The sequence below is a fragment of the Melospiza melodia genome, chromosome 3 (assembly GCF_035770615.1).
Source record: "Melospiza melodia melodia isolate bMelMel2 chromosome 3, bMelMel2.pri, whole genome shotgun sequence".
Classification (NCBI taxonomy): Eukaryota; Metazoa; Chordata; class Aves; order Passeriformes; family Passerellidae; genus Melospiza; species Melospiza melodia.
In genome coordinates, this window is record NC_086196.1 from 71,965,584 (window position 1) to 71,974,936 (window position 9,353).

General features: G+C 40.1%; 1 long non-coding RNA gene across 1 annotated transcript; it reads left to right on the plus strand.

The window, feature by feature from the left end:
* The first annotated feature begins 1,559 nt into the window (after positions 1 to 1,559).
* On the plus strand, positions 1,560 to 9,131 carry LOC134416786 (uncharacterized). Its single transcript, XR_010027392.1, has 3 exons — positions 1,560 to 1,634; positions 5,708 to 5,876; positions 7,848 to 9,131. It is a non-coding gene; the product is annotated as an uncharacterized LOC134416786 (long non-coding RNA).
* The last annotated feature ends 222 nt before the right edge of the window (positions 9,132 to 9,353 follow it).

The window sequence follows — 9,353 nt, forward strand, 5'->3', positions numbered from 1 at the left end:
CATTCCTGTTAAGGGAGCCTTTTGTAGATTTTCTCTCCTTTGCTACCAAAGTTTGCATTTTTGGTCTAAGTTACTTCACAGTGACCCTTTTCAAATGCTCAAATAAAACATGTAACTTTATTTGCAGTTCCTGAGGCAACCACTGTAAATGGCAGCAACACAGAGAATTGCTGTAAGTTTACTGTTATGTCACTATGGTGTCCATATATAAAAGCAAACTACTGTTTTCTCTGGAGCTGTAATAAATACATTTTAAGGCACCCAGTTGCTAAGGGCGCTGATTGCGTTTAAGAAAGAGCTGGAAAACATGTTTTCCTGGTGACAGGGAAGGGGCCCAGCAGCACTGTGTCCCAGCCTGGCATCCCACAGCTCACCCTGGACTCTGCTCCTGCACCAGTCTGAGCAAAGAGGGAAAGGCTGGGTCCATTCCTTGGGGCAGCACCTCAAACCAAGAGGCTGAAGGCAGGCTTCATGGTGGGAGACCAGAAAAGCCATGGATGCTCCCCCTTGTGCCCTGTCACTGCTCCTCGGGGATTATGAGCTCTGATGGCTGCCACTCTCTCTGTTCAGTGTGTGGCTGAGCAACAGAACCCCAGATTTTTGGGGCTATCATAGCAAAGCTCCCTGCTTGTCACCCTTGAAGATGTGCACTCTCAGGCAAGGTGTGAGAACCAGCAAGAAAATCTGAGAGTGCTACTTAAAACTTAGGTGCTGCAAGGACTACTACCTTGCTAGATCTTCTCTAAAAAAACCAACAAAATATTGGCTTTGATTCCAACATTTCAACCATTTATAAATGTGCAAATGGAGTAGTAAGAAGTTCTACTTGGGAAAGTAAAGAATCCCTACAGGGCACCAAGTATGTCAGCATCTGACTCCAAAACACATCCTACTCTCTTTCATAGCATTTGGTCTTCAGAGATGAGCTAAGGTGCAGAGCCAGAATTGTCTCTTCTCTGGCAATGCTTTATAATCGTGCACATTGGCATTAGTTTGAAGAACCTGCAGTTTCCTTTTGCCTTTGTTACATTTCCTTCACAGCAACGTTCCAGTGGAGCAGTTTGTGTGAGAGAACTCCTCATTCACCAAGAGAGAAATTACTCTGAATTATAAAGAGCACAACGCAGAGCACGCTGGTTGTACAAAACCTTTTAAGAACCTCAGCAGCCTTTCCAACAGCATTGCACCAGCTGTTTCTGGTCTATTTGGAAAACACAAGGCAGTATTTACGCTTTCACATCATCCTAATTTTCTTCCAAAACCCAGCAGAAGGAAGAACATACAGACAGCTCACTGCTGTCACTATGGTTATGCCTCTGACTCACCTGTCAGAGGGGACATAACTCTGCCCTGTTTGCTCAGCCAGATCCCCAGCCTCAGAGTATAGGGGCCTGAGTAAATATATGTATTGCAGTAAAAGATCTCTGTATTGTAGAAGTGTCCCTGCCCTGATTCCAGTTATTGTAAATGGGCTGCAGCTGTGATGTCCTTAATTGGGCAGCAGCTGTAGCCTGTGGAGGTAGCTGGGATAAAAGGGGCTGGGGCATTCAGGGAGAGCTGGAGAGGAGCCCTGGTTGAGAAGCAACAACAACAACGCTGCTGTGAAGAGCTGCTGTGAGAAAACCACCCAGAAGGTATGAGACTCTAGAAATATGATATAATACAATATGAATACAACATCAGAGGAGAGGTTGAGGGCACTCTGTGGACTCTGCCAGCTGTGGGAAGGCCATGTGAAATTAGCACAGTTGTTCCCCTCTGGGTAGAGTCAAAGTGAGGATCAACTCTTAATTTTAGTGAGGCTAAAGCTTTTTCACCAAGAACTGAAGTATTCAGGGAATAAAAAAAGGTGAATATTTATCACTCATGAAGGCAGAACGTTTCATTTTGGGAAGCCTTTTACTGTTTTTTAAAATGTCCAGGTTCAGGAAGTGTGGCAAAACCTTAACCTTATGTTAAATAACCATCCATAACAAAAATATAGAAACATTCATACTTTAATTACAATTCTTATTATTGCATTTTTTTTTTCTTCTGACAAGAATGAAGATGTAATAGAAATTTAGTTTGTGCTTTGTGAGCCATTTGATAAGACTTGTCTCATGGCCAAAAGAGTTTGCTGAGGGATGCCAGATTTTAGCTGAGCTACCCCAAACTTGATTACCAGTGAGTAACCCAAGAGCAAGGGGCAGCACAAAGAAGGAGCAAATCCAAGATACAGAAAAGGGTATCAAGAATGAGATTAATCTATCTGGGAGAATTCAGAGCAGAATACACAAGTGGGAAACAAAAGATATAGGCAGGTGTGAGATGACAAACACAACGTCCTGCAGATAAAGTCAGAGCATCTGAATGTTGTGATGTAATGTTAAGCCAATGAAAGCGGTTAATGTGAGAAGGGCAATTCTATTAAAAGAGCAAGATAAAATACTAAGTTGAAATATTTAAAGTGCAATACTGGTAATTCAGAAATTTTTCAGTCCACATTTTCCAAGATATAACCAGATTCTCTGTTGGGGAAAGAATTGAGTGCTAAAATGAGAGAGAAAAAGGGATTTTATTTAGGGCAGATTTAGAGAAGGCCCATTACGGGTATTTATCAGGGATAAGTGTACTTACAAGAGGCAAGCAGTCCCCTAGAAACTAGACAATAATAATTTTAATATGGTCTTTTTCAGGGTATCACATTAACATCTCCAGGCACCTTATTGAATTTCTGTGACTTGGAAAGGGATTTCCAGTATCTTTAAAAACTCTATCCCGACACATATTTTTCAATGACTTTATGGGCTTAAAATCTCAAGCTAGAATTTTTTCTCACCCAACACAGTCATAATCTCCCAGCCAACTAAAACATTAACATTTAGTTATAACAAGTTAATCACTGCAAAATTGATGTAAACAAACTTTTTCTAACCATTGCAGTGGCCATGTAATTTTGGTATTGCAGATATCCAAATGTGAAACCTAATAAATTTAAGACCAAATTTCCTCTAGACAAGCCAATATTAGGCACTCCCCAAATGTGTCAGTAGATATATGCTAAATCACCTAAACAGGAAAGGAATTTTCATATTTGATTTACACTGTAAATTTGCTTATAGTCAAACCGCCACTTTTAATATTTGAATTCTTCTTACTTTTTCATATACTTTTTAGAACTTCAGAATATTTTGCTTGTAAGAATCAAATTTTGTAATGTTTCAAGGAGTCGTCAGCTCGCTGAGGCATCAGCTGCCCATGTTCTTCTTTCCAGGAGCTATTTTTCTATAAAGACAATGTTGGGCTCTTGACCTACCGAAATGCTGGTGAAATCTCAGTAAAACACCAGTTAGTTCCCATTGTATCTGCCCAGTCCTCAGAGTTTTTAAAGTTTTTTCATATGTTTAATAACCCTCACCCCTTGCAGGAACTGAGGGGACTGACCAGAGAGACCAATATTTGCATTAAAATTGTAAGTGAAATTTTTAACATGTTCTTGTAAGCTGCTAAGTGTTTCTTTTAAGTGGAAAAACCACAATCGAAAATTATGGGCAATAATCGACTCCTCTGAGAGCTGCTTGTTTAACTTCAGTTTACTTTTAACAGGTGTTCTCATAAGCAGGAGAGACTTTATTCCCTTTTTTGATTTATTATTCCCAGATTTAATACTCTTGATTTCTTCAGACTAAATTGTGTTGTGCACTGACTGACCTGATGCATAGAAAGGCTTTGCTTTCTCTAGATCTGCTGTGAATGTTCCTCACTATTTGATCCCAACTTTTGATTGATAGATGCTAGCAAACACTTATTTTTTATTATTGCAGTGTTGAAATAATGGATTAGACTGCTATCCTTGAAGAGTTCTCAGTAAAAATTTCAGTAACATCAATATTCACCAAATTCAACACAAAAGACAAAGGAGAAAAGACCACTATGTTCAAATCACTTCTGGCAGAAAAGTCCAAGCTTCCAATGGAAAATTACCATAGCTAGGGTAAATATTGTGGCTGCATTTAAACACCAGCACAAAATTGCACCTGCAAAAGGAGAGAACAAGGCTGCAAACCAGGTGATGTTACTTCATCTGGCTTTCAGCTGCTGACAACACAGCTGCACTTTTGCTCCTGAAGAGGCCTCACTATAAAGCTAGTCCAGCATTTCACTTACACTGATACACTTAGCCCCAAACTCTTGAAATGACTGCTGTCCATATCCTAAGGCAGCAATGAGGAATGAGGACTTTCTGTATAGAGGGCCTCAAATGAATATAGCAGCAGATAAAATGTTCTCTTACAGAGGTTTTGACCTCCATAAAATAGAGTGATGAATGACTGACAGCTCCAGCACCACCTATTTGTAGCAGATAAAGTTAGAAGGTAACTTCTAAGTGATCCTGGTGCACTCTGCTTAAGCTGCTGGCTTTCTCAAGTGTGGGTGTTCCTGATTCTCCTGTTTATACACATAATATTTAGGAAAGCTGTGTCTTCCCAAGGGTCCCATTTCAGTAACAGGGGTCAATGGTGATTGAAGTCAATGGGATTTCAAAACATGCCTAAAGATAAACACATGCTTTGGTACATTGCTCAATCAGAGCCAGAATGAATAGTGCTGTTCAGCACTTCTAATCAATAGGCGCTCATGTTTTTGAGACATACAGTATCTGATTCTGCTCTTGATCTGCTTTCTGCCTCAGGAGTCTGTAGAATTCCTTTCATTTCTCCTTTTGTTTTTAAAAGTAGGTTTTTAGTTGAACGCCTTATCTGTGGATCTGAGAAAATTTTCTGAGATAGTTAATAGCCAAAATTGAATACCCACACTACTTTATTTACAGTTCATATTTGGCCTTTCAAAGCCCTCATTTCCAGAGCTTCTCACATTTTCTGCTCCATGAATTCTTAATGAGTTCCAGTTGAAAGTGCTACACATCCACATTAGGATCATAAAACCCCCCTGAAAGGAGCCATGTGGCTTCCCTGGAGCTCCCACTCCACCCTGCTACCCTGGCCTCCCCCTCTTCTGCTAAATGCTGGCAATCTCACCAGCAGTCGGGCAGACCCACTATGTTTAAAAATCCTTTTAATCCTCTTTATAGTAACAGAAACAATGTGATTGATCTGTGGAGGCTTTGTGCAGTGCAGAACACCTGTGGCTCAGAGCGAATACCCCACCAGAGCCTGGCGCACTCCGGCATGAGGAGCAGCGCTGTGCAGCTCCATGCCCAGAGCAAGGCACGGCCTCCACTTCAAACTGCCACCTGCACCCCTAACTCTGCTCTCTGGGAAGGCCTAAAACCCCAATACCTCACTATGTTTTTGGCAGTAAAACTCATACACTGCAATGACTGGAAGTTGAAACCGTGGATGCCCCCACAACACTGCTCGGAGCAGTGAGTAGCACAGAGCTACTCTTACTTCTGTTCTGTGCCTGGAGGTGTGAGAGTTTGGCTAACCTGAAATACATGGTTGGATCCAGGCTTCCATCTGCACTTGTAAAAATATCTCTCTAACAACCTGGAGCACCTGAGTCTTTAGGCATTACTCTAAAAATAGGTGTTTGCAAGCATGCAGATGGAATGAATTTGGTGAGAAGTAAAAGTTCCAGAAACTTTTGAAGCCTTTTAAGAAATGTCACTACAAGAGATGTCATCTATTCCTCTGTGTTACTCTGTTGTCTTTGAGATGTTTGCCTTCAGCATTTTATCTCTATTTGCATATTTTCCTTTTAGAAGGACTCTGGTCTACCAAAATGTGAATTTATTAAAGCATTAGCTCAGAAACTGCTCTCAGGGAGATAAGGATGCAAAGCCAAGACATGAAGAAAAGTAACCTGTGCTGAAAGACATAAACCCGCAATTGCACGAGGAAATCCACTCTGGTATCCTATAGCTAATAAAGGTAATTTAGTGCAGAGGACAGGCAAGGAAGCCACATCAGCATTTGTGAAGACTAACAGCTCACACAGGAGGGAGGCTGGAGAGCAGGAGCTGCACATGGCTCACTCTGGATTTTGGAAGTTGTGCTGTTTTAACGAGCACAGCCAAACAGGGTCCTCTGACACATGCCTCTCCAAATCAAGGGATTTATGTTTTTTAATTTATTTTACTTCCTGGGAATACTGTGGAGTCCACTGAAACATGAGCATACATAAAATGTTTTGAGATTCTCTAAGGACGTGGACCACAGAAACACAACATTTTGCATTCATGGTAAAGGCTAAAAGCACTCAGTTGGATCCGGAGATATTGGAAACGGGTGGGGCTCCAGGCACATAAAAGAAGGGTAAAAAAAAGGGTTGCTTTGTTTTATGTACTGCTGACAAGCATGACACTGGTTATCATGAGGAAACCAAATGTACATCACATGGGAAGGCAATAAAGAATTTCGGCTGCTTTTCAGGGTTCCCTCCACATTCCCTCCTCAGCCTGTGGGAGTCAAACATTTCCAAACTGATAACAGCTCAACCCAAAAATTAATTTTCATTACTAACTGAGTCTGCTTAAAAGATGATCTTTTGAGTGAGAAACAGCTATTAAATGCCAACTGTATTTGACCTCTTGAATTCTCAGTTCACCAACATGTGATTAATAATAAATAATAATATAGTTCATAAAGTACTCTTAAACTGCCACTAAGATGTTCTAATGAATCTTCACTGGCTTGAAATTACTGTTGTACAGAAAATATTGAGCATCTTCAAATATAATGGAAAATTAATAAAGTATCAGCCTGCATTTTGCTTGCATTTATTCTGGTGAAAAGATAGATTTGTGTTGTGTTTCTAATCCACTTTTATGTAAATCTACAATCCTTTTTCTCCCCTGAATTTTTTTTCTTGGAAGAAAAATTATGTTGTAGTTTTGCCAGTTTAGCCAAGCCAATTCTCACCAAACCAGCTAAGGGTGACAAAACATAGGGTTAGGTCTACACTTTTCCAGGCACTCTAGAAAGAGTTCTATGTCTCCTGTGGCTTGCAGCAGTAAATGGCTTCCAGGAAATGGGGTGGTATGCTCAGTGCCGGGCCTCCGTGTGCTGCTGCCAAAGGGTGTGACAAGATCTGGAGCCACCATGGCTTCCACTGGAAAAAGATTTTTAGGATTATGCCTTTGGGATTTTAAGAGACTATCCAGCAAAGTGTGCATCCAAACTTTACCGTTTCCAAGCTGCAAGGTGGCCCTGAGCTCGTCTTTAAGGAGATAAACTGTTGATATCGTTCAATTTCTCTCTGGGTTCATCAGCTGCCAGAAGAGTTCCAGATCACACAGGTTTTAATTCAGAGGTGTTGCCCTTTTGGTTTTGGTTGGAAGTCCATGGTCGTGCCCTTTACACACTCAGGGTTGAAATGCCTCTTTGTATAAGCAAACACACAGAGTAAGACCCAGAAATTGATCCAGAAACTCCTAAGAAATTTCCAAAACAGAGTGCAAAGCCTGTGTTTGGAAACTGGTTAAGATAAGGGTTCCTCTTTTGAGGAGCTCCACCTCTGAAACCCTATTTACTGATTAAAAAAAAAGGAAACAAAAGGGAAAAGAACATTTTCAGCCAGCTACAACTGAAAACATAAGCAGCAATCTGAGCCAGGCAGAGAGGAGTGCTGCTTCCAGCTGAGTCAGGAGGAGGTAATTTGGTGATTTTAGCTACACCATAGGGACAAGGCCCGTAACACACGGTCCTCCTGCTTGCATGAGCTACAGCCAATGCTGAAAATGCATCTGCATGCTGAATAATGACTGACACACTGTTCAGTGAGACCTCAAAATCTCTAGCTTCTGAGCTATCTCAAGGAATGTGTACACATGCTTATATAAATAAAGGGGTGCTTTTGAAAGTATACCTTTGTGCCAAGCTTTTACAATTTTTTTTCTGCAGTTGCTATGGAATCTTTGCAGAATTGTACACCGTGGTGTTCGGGTCACTGGAGCTGCTGCCCCACATGGGTCCGTCATCTCAAAGAGCTATTGTATTCACTTGACATCTGTGAATGGCAGAGAGAAATGAGATGAAGATAGATTTATTTCACTCTGATTTTATTTCTCCTATTTTCTTGCTGAAGTAGTACCTTAACGGCAGAGCTCCGACTGGAAGGAAATGCGATATCAAAAAACAGAAATGCAGAAATTGAAAAGCAAACCGGTGCTTCTTTATGCTGAGCTCTGGTTCAGTTTAGGAAACAACTTGGAATATAGCAAATCATTGTCCGTGCATCTCTCCTAATAACCCTAATTATGAAATAAAATCTAAAGCCCACTCAAACAGGGAGAAAATTTGGATCAGAGTCCAAATTTCAGAACATAGATCCTTTCAGAGATGCAGTAATATTCAACACATTCTGTGGGATGAATAAAAATGTCTCAAACATCTGGCTGATACTCAAGATCATGAATTAAGAACCTGGGTAAACTCTAGTTTGCCAATATTAAACCAAGAAAATATTATTTACCTCTGTGTATCCTACATCATGCTATTGCATCCCCAGAAATTAGGGAGACCAGTAAAGAGAATGGAAATGGTTGGTTCTGTATCTTTTCTCCTTGTTTCAAAGGCTCTGAAAAGCTCATAATTCAACCAAATTTGTCTCTAACTCAAATTACTAGCCTTCTTTCCATATTTAAAGAGTTTATACTTGTTTCTTTGATATAGTTCCTCTGAGGATCTGCCAAGTTCCTAAGTTCTTTGACCTTAGATGTCTTTTTCTCCATCTGTAATTCTGAATGTGTTTATTTTACAAGTGAAACCAAATTCTTAATTGATCTAAGGAAAGTCAATCTTTTAGATTAAACAAGTGCTCAGCTGTGCATATAGGAATAGTGGTAGATATGAATCAAAACATCAGCATCAACCATCAAATGCAGGCCAGATATCAGCATAGCTGATGTATAGTGAATCCATGCTATATTCCTAACTAAGACCATGAGAAACAATAAAACCACACAGTACAAACACAGAAACTTAAATCATGCTTCTTGAAAAGTTTGCCAAGGTCCATGAATCTTTTGAACTAACCTGGGCCTGTTTTGAAACAAACACAAAACATGATTTTGTATTGAAACCATGTGAGACTCAGAGATTTTTGTTATTTCAGGTTCATTTTAACTTTAAACTTGAAGCTGACTATAAAGAGTGGAACACAAAAGTTACCCAGATGAAGAAAATCTTTCTGATATGACCACTGAAAAATCACAGATTTTTCTTTCTTTCTTTTTTTTTTTTTTCTTTTCTTTCTTTTTTTTTTTTTTTTTTTTTTTTTTTAATGAGTGAGGCAATCAGGGCATGTAAGCCATTAGACTCTGAATCACATGGCATAATCGCACACATGTTTTTGGAGAGTAATCTGAGGGAAGGCACAGTAGGGAAACGTAAGTAGCTGACAAACAT